Below are 13,209 nucleotides of genomic sequence, written 5' to 3' on the forward strand. Positions count from 1 at the left end.
CTAGAATCTTGGGATATCAACTCCTCCGGAACACCAGGAGTACCATACTGCAGTCCAAAACCATAATTGAACTTTCCTCCTCCAAATCCTCCTCATAAATAGAGGTCATGGACTTTAAAAAGACTCTTCTTCCCAGAGGTTTGTAAACCTTAGATCTTTCCAGAAAAGACGTTGTTGGTCTCGCCTTCATAGATTTCAGCATCGAAGAACTGGACTTCGACTCCTTTCGATGATATTGATTGAATAGGAGGAGACGTTTCCCTTCGAGGCATCAAGGCCATGACAGGCGCATGATGTGTCTTCGAGGATTTCGAATCCTTCGAATGTTTCGAGACCTTAGAGTATTTCGAGGCCTTCGACGACCTGCTGTCCGGGCTCTTGGGCGTGCGGTCAACAGTCTTTTCCGACTCCCTGTCGGCTAATAGCGCGATGGGGTCGTGAGTCTGTTTCAACTTCTTAGAAGGGGCTGATACCGCCGCCTCCTCAAACATCTGTAACATTTGCAGACTGCATTTTACCAATTCTGCTGCACTAGCCACCTTTTTTGGAAAGCTTACCCGTTTCCTATTGGGCGAGGAATCTGACAAGAACAATCTGGAGCGATGATGCCTTTTTTTAGATCTTCTCGATGAAGAAAAAGAGGAGTATCGAGTTCTCGAACGCTTAGCGCGTTAACCATGCTTCTTGGCCTGGGGCAGAGACCTCTTTCTCAAACTTTTATCTTCGGACAATCTTTTTGTAGTGGTTACAGAACATGATTTCAGGGGAGGGTTTGGCCAAGGCAAGTTTTCCTTTCCTCTCCTTTATCACTTTTCTAGTCATAGACTGGCATGAGCCACAATCCTCGATGATGTCTCCCCACCCCAGGCACCAGAGACATACCCGATGTGGATCGGTAATAGAAATTTTCGCCAAACACTCAGCACATCTCTTGAAGCACGTTTTTGCGTTATGAGTTGACATTAATCTCAGTGAAACTCGTACTAAGCAGTTTTTTTGACGCCGAGGCAAAAACCATTTCAAGCTGTGTGCAGAAAAACAGAACTGAGGCAATGGTCATGGTGTGTGTCTTTTATACCAGCATACAATGTCACACTCGAGATGGACGGAGGAACGGAACTGAGGCAATGGCCGCGTTGTGTGCCTTTTATACCAGCGTACAATGTCACACCCGAGGAGGATGCAGGCCCTCGAAGGCCAACGCTGACGACGTATGGCACCCTCAGTAGGGGAAAAATATTTCCGAGCTGCAAGCAGAATATGGCAGTATCGAAGTATATCAAAGATGAGGAATACATAGGCGGACACATCTATTCAAAGTGAGGTTCTTAATGTGGGCCTGTCACCATTACTGGCCCCTGAGACCTTAAACATCAGGTATTGCTGCAATTAGCAGCCATGGCTAACCACCAGCGTGCTGTATTTAAAAATGTAAAAGAAAAGAAGGGATGTGTGAATGCGGGTTGCAGGGAAGATGGATGCCATGGAAATGGAAGCTGGGTTCCAAGCGGAGCCCCTCTTCCATATTCACGACGCAGGAGAATATGCAAGAGGAGCGACACAACAGACAATTTGGAAGATACAACAGTAACTGGAGGCCAGCACAGTAGGCGAGGAGCAGTGTGGGGGCTGAGGTAGAGTAAAGTGAGCAGAATGTGGTGCAAGCGGAGGAGAGGGCAGAAAAGGCACCAGAGACCAGGACATGGCCAAGAGAAGTAGGCTTGTGGAGAAAGGTGCCAGCTCAGGAGGGAGCATGGGATTACATTGTGAGTTTTAACCTGCGTTCCTGTGCTCCTGATTATTTGGCACCTTCTCCTCAGGTGCTAACTTTATATAATTGTAGAGCAGAGTCTTTTCCCTGGATGTATTTGTTAATTATGGCCATCAGCGTTTTTATATCTGCAATTATAAATGATGATAATCGTGCACTGGAAACCAGTGTAGAGAGCAATATTGCCTCTATTTCGGAGGTGGCATGCCCTCAACACAGCTGCCTTCTGAACAAGGAGCACTAATAAAGCATAGTCCATAATAGATAAAGTTTGCAAGACATAGTGGAAAGTAGCTCAGAGATTGTAAAAGGGAATGCTAGTTACTTGTAATTAGAGTCCTACATCATTGATATTTTCATCACCAACTCCATAAACACATTTCAATCAGACCTTAACAGGAGTGTGAGGTGGAGAATGTGATCAGAGATAGTAATGTACAAAGAAACAGCCACGACTGACGATTTTCCATGGAGAGCCCTCCAGAATCTGCATCTCCTTCTGATCACACAACACAATCACCCTGAGCATGCATCAACAAACAACAACGTACCAATACTTCTACCAAGATTGCAAATGTAGCAACAAGTCAATTCAACAGCAGCCCGCTTCCCCCTACATATCTAAACATGTAGTCACTTCCCAGAGTAACTTCCCTTTCAGGGTAAATAACCCCCTGCAACGATCGGCAACAGCAGAGACTAGCCCTGATTGAGGCTCCAACCCAGGTCCTGAAATCATGTATGGCTACAGCAAAGAACACATTGACAGAAACCAACTTTATGTAAAGAAGTTCTGGGAACTTATTAAATACACCATACAGAAGAAGTTGAATAATTGTGCTAGCCTGGCCAAAAAAGTGTGTTTTGTTGGATTTTGCCTCTTGTTTACTGTCATGATGGAAAAGGTGTTGTTTCGAAATATTGCCCTGGTACATTTATCAACAAAGTGAAAATAGAATCCCACAAATTGCAACCATTTCTTAGGCCTTTTTAAATGCAACTGTACCTATTTAAATTGGAACTTTCTACTTGTAAATGTGCAAAAGGCCTGATTTAATGCTTTAAAGACACAGATGTAAATCATGTAGTTATTCAACTATTGTCTAATCCATATGAAAAGACACACTGAAAAATGCATAGGGAAGTTGGAACTGTGCCACTTGTAAAAAGAGCATACTTGCCAGCAAAAGAATTAAGCAGGCCTCAAAACAGTTACTGTAGTTTTATAACATAAATGAACAATTCCAAGACTTTTCATGGCGCCATGCCCCTGGATCCCAAGCACAGAGAAGAAAGGTTGCACTTGTGTAGTATAATCACATTTAATTTGTTTTCAATAATTGTATTTCACAAAACATTTAATCTAGCTAAATGAATATGAAGTTTAATGAAGAAAAGAGACCATCACTTGAAGTTCCATTGTATCTTGAGTAGCAATTCATTTAAATAACACTGTATTCTATTTAATTTGAAATGTGGCATGCCTGAGAATGTAGTGGGAGTCGGCTAGTAGTACTAAGTCCCATGCTTTGAAATTCAGTTATCAAGGCAGAGGCCCCAGTAATGCCCTGATTCATCCTGTTCACATAGCTTTTAAGGCTATGTGCCATAAACATCCATTATACAAACAATCCCTTTAGCTGAAGTAATGAGACACTTATCTGATATCTGTGAAAAGCAAAATAAACTAGCCTGTAGTAATATCAGTGAGGAGAGTGTATAGGTGATGCATCATCAGCGACATCTGTTGGCCTGAAATCACCATTTACTTAATTACACTTCTTGTCAATCTTAATAGAAAGTTTTAGGTGTGGTTTTTTAAAATCAAAAATTTTAATTAAACATTTGACAATTCTTATCTCTATCATGGAAGGTCCTTCAAACTTAAAACAAATTCCAGTTTGTAGGTTAAAAAGTATGTCTTGCACCCAATCTCAAATCTGCCTGGTGCATAATGAGGAATAATATTTTAAAAATAAGAGAAATAATTATCTCTGTGCAAACACATCGCACAGGGACGTGTAATGTCTTGCATTGTTCCCTCTGACATATAGAGTATAGTGGTCTTTATTTATAATTCAACTCACACATTCACTTCTAAAGTTACATTAAAAGAAGAAAGGCCTCGCCATTAGATTAGGGTTGATTTTCCCCTCCCTTCTGTCTCAGGAGACTGAAGCCACACAGAAGTCACAAGATGAAGGAAGAATGTGATGATTATAAAGTTGCTTGCACACAGACAAGAATATTGGAGAATAATTCTGGATGCAACTGGAAGGAGATGGCTGGGGAGAGCGGATACCAATTGGAGACTGGTTCCCAGGCAGGCTGGATAAAAACCCCTTTCAAAGAAAGACCTTGCTGATGGAGTAATTCCAGACTGAGAAGGTCCCTAGATGATAAAATATGAAGCCACATTTAAAATGAGAATAGGAAAACCCCAATATATATATATGTCACCACATAGAACTACAGTGCTGTCCATGGTAAATTGCGGGAATACGAGCGGCTGGGTGCAGAAAGGGGATGCTACTTGAGCAAAACACGGGTGTGGTGTTAAACAAAAATTCCATGTGTCTCCCATTTAAATTGAGTGCAAAGTGAGATTTCATTATAGCCCAATGTATGTTTGTATTGAGAGGCACAAATATTGACAGCATTTTTTGCATCTTAAATGCAGATTGTTTTTTAAGCAGAATTATACAAAATTAAATATAATTTGTGTCACATAGCGGGATAGGACTATGTTGACCATGGTTTTGTCAGGGAAACAGTATTGCTTGCCGAGGTATCATGAAAATTGAGCCTACTCAAAAATTAGATGTTTGCGCCATAGAAAGTAGGAAGAGAATTAATTCTATTCACTGAAAATCGTGCCAAGTGTTAAACTCCTGCAAACCCTTATCCTGAAATGCGCAGGCAGACCTATGCATAATATGAACAAGGGTGATTTCACATGGTACCTTTTAATGAAGACTACAACTCCTGCTCAAAACCTGTAAATCCGAAGGTACATGAATGGGAATAGAGTGAAAACTACTCACATGTACACTGAAAGTTACACACATTTACATTGAAAATTTGCACACACATGTTCATTGAAAACTGCATACACATATTCAAAAGAAAATTGTATAAACATTTAAAAATCCCCTGCACCACATTTAGTGCAGAGAAAGTATTTTGACTTGTACATGGTGGGTGTTATTGGGGAATATGAATAATGTATTTTAATATATTTAAATAGCAATATTATGCCTCATTTTCAAATGCTTTTGTGAGGTTAAGTCTAACAACCAATAAAAGTGTTTGGAGCACCTAATATCTTTTAGAGTATCATATTATATTTGGTTAAGAAAATTAAGGATTGTGTGCCAACCAATAGAGAGATTCATGCAGGCAGGTCACATTTCGTTTTGCTGAACAATAGTTTTTTTGTACCTATACCATTGAAGTAATGTCATTGTTATAAAGCTGGAGACCCCCTTTGTTTGAATTTGACTTTAATTATTGACAGAAATGTCAAGTTTTGAGAAATCACTGCATATTTTAATACCCAGAATTGTAGGATCACAGAAGGGGCCAAGCATTATACACCAAAGATTAAAAGCTGGAAAGCTTTGAATTGATAAAAACCTCCGCAAATTGGTCTGGACCTGTGGGAATTGGGCAACTTGCCTTACCTTTGTTCTTTAGTCTGTCTGTGTGATCACAGAAGGGGCCAAGCATATGCAAATCATGTTTTGCCTAGTATAAAGTGGCCAGGAACACACTTAACAGTGGGACAGGGTTGAGCGAGCAAGCAATCCCAGGCTTGTTCCAGTGGGGCTGTCCCGAGCCATGTGCCCCTTGCTTGCTGTGTCTAGCCAATCTATTATGCCATCCCCACAAGGCCAGAAATATTGTCTGTATTCCCATGCCGAGGGTAAGTGGTTAGTATTATGAAGTCTGGCAGAGCACATGCATGGAGAACAGATCTGACTCCTCAGAACCCCCAGAGTGACTGCGCCACCCCATAGGGCACACAATACAGTCGAGGCAATTAACTTCCTACTAGGGCTTTGCTCCCTTTCTTGAATCATTCAGTGGTAACACTGTGGTTACACAGCTTTTCTTCTGGCCAGATTACCAGAGGGCCTGAATAAATAATGCTGTCATGCGATAAATTAGTAATTAACAAAATGTGTGTCACTTTTAAATTACTGCAATCATTAAGCTCTGGTATGAATAAATGTTGCTACAAAAACATTTAAAAATCACATTATGTTCAGCAACAGGAAAGCCACAACCCAAACTGTGTGAGTGAAATTTGGCTTTACAGTTGATGCTGCAAAATGGAAGCGCATCGTTTGAGGTTTGAATCCCAGCAGAAAAGAAGCCAAGTAAAATATTTCTCCTGCAACTTACTACGTGTTCATCATAAATAATCGACTGTAGTCTGGGGAAGGGTTCAACCAAACCCTTTGCAGGCAATGTAGTGTCATTTTTCTGCCTCCAGTCTAGACACTCTGTGACCTCCATATTTTTGCTTTCCTGGCATGGAGGCCAAAAGGCCTATTATCACACATTATGCATTTTATCTGCACAAGGCATACACCAATACATGGACTCAGTGTCAATTGAAGCTTAACACTAAGGTCCCCCAGTCACTGGCAAAGTTTAACAGAATGGAAGCAGATTACAGTAGTTTTGCCATCGAGAGTCAGGTTGATGGATTTCCCTACACATCCTGAGGCAGTCTACTTGCTTACTATGTATGGTAACAAACATCTGAACCCACCATGCCTTGATGGCAATTAACAATCACTTTTGCAGCTCATGGTCACCACCTCAATAATGCACAGTCTAAAATTGGTCGTCTCTGTGCTCCTCCTACCCATCATTCTGACTTACAGGCAACATGTTCTGGAATCTGTGACCTGCGTGCTGTTCAAGCTGTTCCCATCCAGTCTGGGAATCTGGCCTACTCATTGGGGTGGCTGAATTCAGAAATCTGTGCTCTGGAACATCTGCCGACCTCACCAGCAAGGAAAGGGACAAACACAACCACACTGTACAAACGTACCTAGATGCAGCACTTGGTGGAAGCTATCAATGTTACTGGCAGGTATGACAGCTCAGCTGTTTTAACTGCCAAACGAAGATTTTCAACTTGCAAATAGTTACTTAAGATCCTAAAATTAGATCCTTCAGGTCAATATTATTCTGCTGGTAGGAGACCACAATTCTCAAGAGAGAAGGAGCTATTCAAGATAAAAGAGCAGGCCTGGAAGAAGGAAGGTATGTTTGAAGGTATAGGATATGGCAGGCTTGTCATGCAAGTAATGGAGCGTGTTAAGTTGTACATGGGCATGTGCGGCTATTGCTTGGTATGTGAAGCTATAACTGGGCTTTTAAAGGTGTGTCTGTGCATATCATGGCTAAATTCGGAATGCAGTGGCTGTAGATATGCACACGGTGGTTGGAGCTAGGAACATGGATGCGCGTGCCATATGAGCTTGTTCCTGAAAGAAGATGTCAGCATTTGTTTGAAAATATGACGGATGTGGCTTGGCAAAGGAACCTGTGGCTGTTCATGTCATGGTTTTACCATGGCATATAATGTTGCACCTTGAAATATGAAGGTATTCCCCTGGCACGTGCAATTGTACCAGAGCATTTAAGGCTGTACTTGTTCATTTGATGCTGCACCTTGAGCAGAAACATGAACATGTACCTTGCCCTTTTAAACCGTGCCTTCAAATGTGAGCCATAGCGGAGCACACAATGGTAGTAGCTGAGCATGTGAGGACTGTGCCTTTGTATATGACTATGCACATGGAACATTAGCTGGTCCAAGGGTATATGACACTGAACCTTGTATGGCAACACCTGGGTATGTGAATCTGTCCCATCATATGATGAATTTACCTTGAAGTAGCAGGCTGTACGTGAAGAATTACTTCGCCTACAACACGCCTTTTCAGCCTGAGATTATACATGGGTGTATGAGGATGAAACCTTGACATATGGGAGCTGCATCAATCATATGATGACAGTACCGGGTCATACGAGACGGTAGCGGGACTATGGTGGCTGTGCCTGGGATATGATGACTGTTCCTAGGCATGTGACTGTCCGCTGGATGGAGATCCTAAATGACTATAGTGGATGGAATGGAAGCTGAATTACTTATATATTTTTAATGGTTTTTCTCTTTGTCTCTTGTGATATCTCTTTGTGATTTATGTGGAAATCCTATTACTCCAACCCTCACCCCCATCCTAACTCTCTGGTGTTTATCTTATTTTATTTTTAATTTGCTCCATTATTTATATTTGGCTTATGTGTACTCACACTTCTTTTTGTCTTATCGTCATTATGGTTTTTTGAAATGGAAATGTGATTAGAACATGGACATGATAAACATGCCCAATTTGTTTTGAAAAAGGCTCTGGAGCAGCTGAAACACGTGTTAACTTGAGGGCACATCATTTATACAATTTGTGTGTTTGATCCACTCACATTATACACCACTTCATAACAAAATTGGAACTTGTGTGTGGCGGTCAATGTGTGGTGAATTACTGTTTTCTTCACTAACCAAGGAAGTAGGGGTACTGGTTCCTCCACCAATCACCACACTGACGCGACGCGTCCCAATGGATTTAATATAGGGTCACCAACAGAAGAAAATGTACCCCAAACCTACCCCAAGAATAGAATCCATTTTGCAGTTTATTCCTTCAGTTTATGGACAGCCTTTGGGCTGCTCCATCTGCGCCTAAATACGAATAAGCTTGTCCGGTGCACAATATAAATAACTCCAAAATCAAAACAATTGGCATATCACACCAGTGCCCTGGTGTGTGACGCTTCACGTGTCATATGGTGATTATACCTACAGTCGTATCATTTAGAAATGTATATAAAGAACACTTTCACCATGAGGAAGTTAGCATTATAAATCATCAAAAAGGAGCAAAATAAGAGCAATAGGAATGTAAGTGAAAATATATCAGATCTTGAAAGAACAATCATAATAAAAATCAGTGTCTTAAAATCTTAGCCCACCGCTTCTATAGGTGCAATATGAAAAATGTGATGTAATGTACACCTACATACCGTATGAAGAAGAAGGAACCTAGTCTATACATAGAGAACACGCTTGAAAGTGTTATGCAGGTAAGATAGGAAGGGGGGGCCCTCCCTCGCTCCAGCAATCTAATATTTGAGAGAACACTACATCTCATAGTCGCATTTAAAAGAGTGGGCCACAATGGCCAAGATCAATACAGTGAGCTTTACAGAAGCCCACCTTTCAGAAATTGTGAGAGTACCATCGATCTTCAATCCCAGAGAGACTGACCAGCCCTTACTGGCCAAACCACAGGAGAACATCTGCTGAAACTTAAGAAAACATTTCTCCACACAGAAGTGCATGGACACTTTTCTGTGCAAATACCTAAAGGCCAACATCATTCCGGCTGGACCTATAATAAAAAAAGAGCCAGTTCTATTCCTTGACGATATGGAATACAAATCAAACAAAAAGGGGTTACCTGCACTGTATACCCTGGTCCTTGAGGTAAGTAAACAGACAAAGATTATGGGGTGGACCAGTGGATAAGTGATGACAATACTTACTAACTCAATACATATAAATACACATTTTATTCAATCAATACAAAAATAAATGTTATGTGGAAAATGGAAGACCCTTTGCAGGTCTGTTAACAATGGTCAAAACAGCAGTGACTTGTCAATAATCAACAGTGGGAACCCGAACCGGTATGTCCAATGGTCGCTCTTAAAATCAGCGTTCCGGACAAACGACTCACAGGACCTATTATTCATAAACATCTATTGGAATCCCAAAAAAATCAAAACACTGTCCCTCTTAGAATGTATAGGGTCTCTAAATGACAACACGCAAAACCGTTTCCCTAATCCACTAACACTGATCTGTGGAGATCTCAACATCAAATGCCTGTCTCAGTCTGGTCTTCCCAAGCTAATCTCAGCGGAGAAACAACATCTGGTGATGTCGAACAAGACACAATGGTCAAACTTAATGCGTTCACGGAAACTTCATTTCTTAAATGGCCAGTCCCCGGGAGACATGCCAGGGAAAACGATGTGGTCAAATGGAATTCTTGCATCTACACTGGACTACATATACGTGTCAATGAACCATCTGTACAAAGTCTAATGGTTAGAGGTATTGGAAAGTAAAAATAGTGACCATAAACCCCTGATACTAACATGGGAAGCAAAGGCTATGACCCCGCAAATAACATGAGTTCCTGGACTAGAAATTAACCAAGGATGCAACCGATTAAAATTAAAACTCACAGAACGTGCAAAAGCAGGCGGCCATGTTTGTACATTGAATTAGCAATGAACCTCTAACTAAGTATTCCACAGTTGCAAATAACAATCAATGCAATGTCACAACATATACATATTAACCTATGCGTAAAAGTACATAGTGCTTACTTATCACAGGGTTAGAGGTTAAACTCACAGTTACAAGCTAAAACATGGCCGAATGGAAATCAGTCATTACACTTACATGAATGGATTAAAGTGAATATAGATGAATGAACCTTAACTGCATCTTACTAGCATTCAATCTATTTTCTAAAGTGCATGTATGGAATGTGTCATATGGTTCCACTTAGAATGTCAACACAGAACATTAAAATCAGCGCAACTCTGGAGGGGTTAAAGTGCATAGTGCTTACCTCTGGGTAAAAAACGCTGTTATAAAGTGCATGGGGGTTAAGCTGAGTTTTCACAATAAGGTGCATAGTCCACCTAAGAGGCATGTGCATTGTTTTACCCACATGATAGCTCTTTTAGGATCCCTATGCTTGGACCTGAGTATCTCTAATGGGAGGTAAGATGTTATCAATGTGCAAATACGCAAATTAAAATTAAAAGCCCTCAGTTGATACCTAATAAGATGGCTATTCAGTATACAGTATACATATCTCAGAGTAAAACCCTGATTATATTCAATTAAAGTGGAATAATGCAATTCTAAAATTTCAGACGCATGGAAAACAAATGTGAAAGACGTTTGAAACACATTTAAAAGAAAGAACACCTCTGCTCTTCAAATGACCGAGACTCAAACTTTTCAACCACTCAACATATCCACATTGTACAAATAACAGGAAATCTCCATGTCACAGTGACCTGTCGAAAAAATATAGAAGACTTGACACAATTAAATCAACTAATGACATAGTACATCATTCACTTAATTGTGAGCTCATTATCAGTCAATTATAGATTAGCCCTGCAGATACTCTAGAAAGTATGACATGTGTGAGTCAATGAATTGACAAAACAGCAAAAGACCAAACAACACATAGGAGCTAAAACAGTGGCAAAGAGGATATGAAAAGGATATCAAAGAATCTTATTTAAATACACAATAAGATAAAAAAAAATAACATGAAAACAATGTGAACGATTTTGAAAATATTTGAGAAAATGACACAGGAAAGAAGTAAAGAATAGAACCAAGAGGAAAAGAGATGAGAGAACAACTACAAACAGCAGACATTAGTAAATGAAGGATCAAAAGAAAATGCAAAAGAGGAAGAGAGGAGAAAAAATTAATAAATATGCCTCTAACTTAACACAATCAAACCAAATCAGCTTAGTGGCCAGAGGGCATTTTTCTGGTTTCAAAATTCTCACCTTCCATATACATAACCAAAATAACATCACTTCATAAAATCAATAAAAGTTCATGGACATTTCACAAGAAAGTGTACAATTCTTCCTCTATATTGTGTCCAAATGGGAATTGAGTTTCAAAATCTGATATTGTCTTAGTCTCCAACTGTCGCAGTATCAGTTCTCGGTCACCACCTCTGGGCGGTGGGGGTAAGGTTGCTAATCCCAAAAACTTTAAACCGTTTAAATAATTTTGGTGTGTTTCTTTAAATGTTTGGCCATGTGGTAATATGGATCATTGTTCTTAATGGCTCATACATGTTGTATTATTTGCAGTTTAAGGTTACACACTGTACTTTCTACATTCCACTTTTGGCATGGGCACATCAGTACAGAAACAACAAAATATGTACCACATGAGAGTCCTTGATTTTCACTATCTGTTTCAATACTGGGAGTTCGAAGTAGGTGAAATTATCTAGAATTTGGCAAACCTTACAACTTGTGCACTTACGAAACCCATTACTTGCATCTAGTAACCATTGACCCTTAGGTACTATGGGCTCTTTTTGCATGAAACTAGACACTAGGAGATCTTTAACTGAGGTGAAACGTCTGAAAGAGGTATTAGGATTCTTATCAAGTGCTTGGCCCAAATCCTTATCTAGCCTCAGCACGTGCCAATGCCGATTTATGATAGTCCTGATGTTGCTGGACCCTAAATCGAAAGTGTTGATGAATCTTGACTCATCTGCTTCTTTTTATTTTTCTTTCATAGTAGGAGATTCAATATTAGTCAGTAAACTCTCTATAGGCATATTTATGACTTTCACAAATGCACGTTCGATCAATCGTTTGGGTTGACCCTGATTTCTGAAGCCCTGTGCAGTAGCTTTACTTTGCTCAACAAAATAAACCTATGTTGAGCAATTTCTACGTAATCTTAGGAATTCATCATAAGGGATACTCCATATTACGCTATTGGGATGCTTACTGCTAGCATGCACAGTTGTATTGGAGGCAGTTGGTTTCCTTTACAAATTGGTTTCTATTCTACCAAATTTCTGTTCAACAAGGACATCCAGCAATATGACTTCTTGGCAACTGTGAGACTCCATACATTTCAAATTCAATGTGTTCTCATTAAGGACCTTAACAAAAAAACATTACTTTCTTTTTCTGTACTGTTCCAGATAAACATGTCATCTATGAACCTAAGCCATATAACAATTGTATCTGTATATTACACATTGCCCTCAGACCACACAATACAATTCTTGAACCATCCGATTGTGAGGTTGGCATAGGAGGCGGCAAATGTTGAACCCATAGCGGTTCCCTGTAGTTGTCTGTAAATATTTCCATCAAATAAAAATACATTGTTCGTCATACACAGTTCAATCATCCCTAAAATCATTTCAGTGTGTTTGAGATAACTTAATGACCTTGTATTTAAATAATACTGGCAAGCGTCTAGGCCTATTCCATGCTGTATCGATGTATAGAGAGATACAACATCCATGGTAGCAAACAAGTACTCATTCTCCCATGGGATCTCATTGATCCTACTCACAAAATCTTTAGTGTCTCTCATAAATGAAGGAATAGTGGACACAAACAGTAACAGTACCTCATCAATTAAGTATGGAGTATTTTGTAAATAAAAACATGCATATATCTTAATCTAGAATGCTATTTTCCACTGATTCAAAAAAGCTTCTAATTTGATCTCCATAGTTACTATTGGATGCCCATCAAAGCCTCAT

The 13,209-nt window shown here is 39.9% G+C and overlaps 1 protein-coding gene across 1 annotated transcript in view; it reads left to right on the top strand.

Annotated features, from left to right (window-relative positions):
• Nucleotides 1-13,209, top strand: part of BMP10 (bone morphogenetic protein 10) — a 117,747-nt gene that overhangs the window by 28,646 nt on the left and 75,892 nt on the right. The window lies entirely within an intron of this gene.

This window comes from Ambystoma mexicanum, chromosome 10, assembly GCF_040938575.1.
Source record: "Ambystoma mexicanum isolate Mex_15411 chromosome 10, UKY_AmexF1_1, whole genome shotgun sequence".
Lineage (NCBI taxonomy): Eukaryota > Metazoa > Chordata > Amphibia > Caudata > Ambystomatidae > Ambystoma > Ambystoma mexicanum.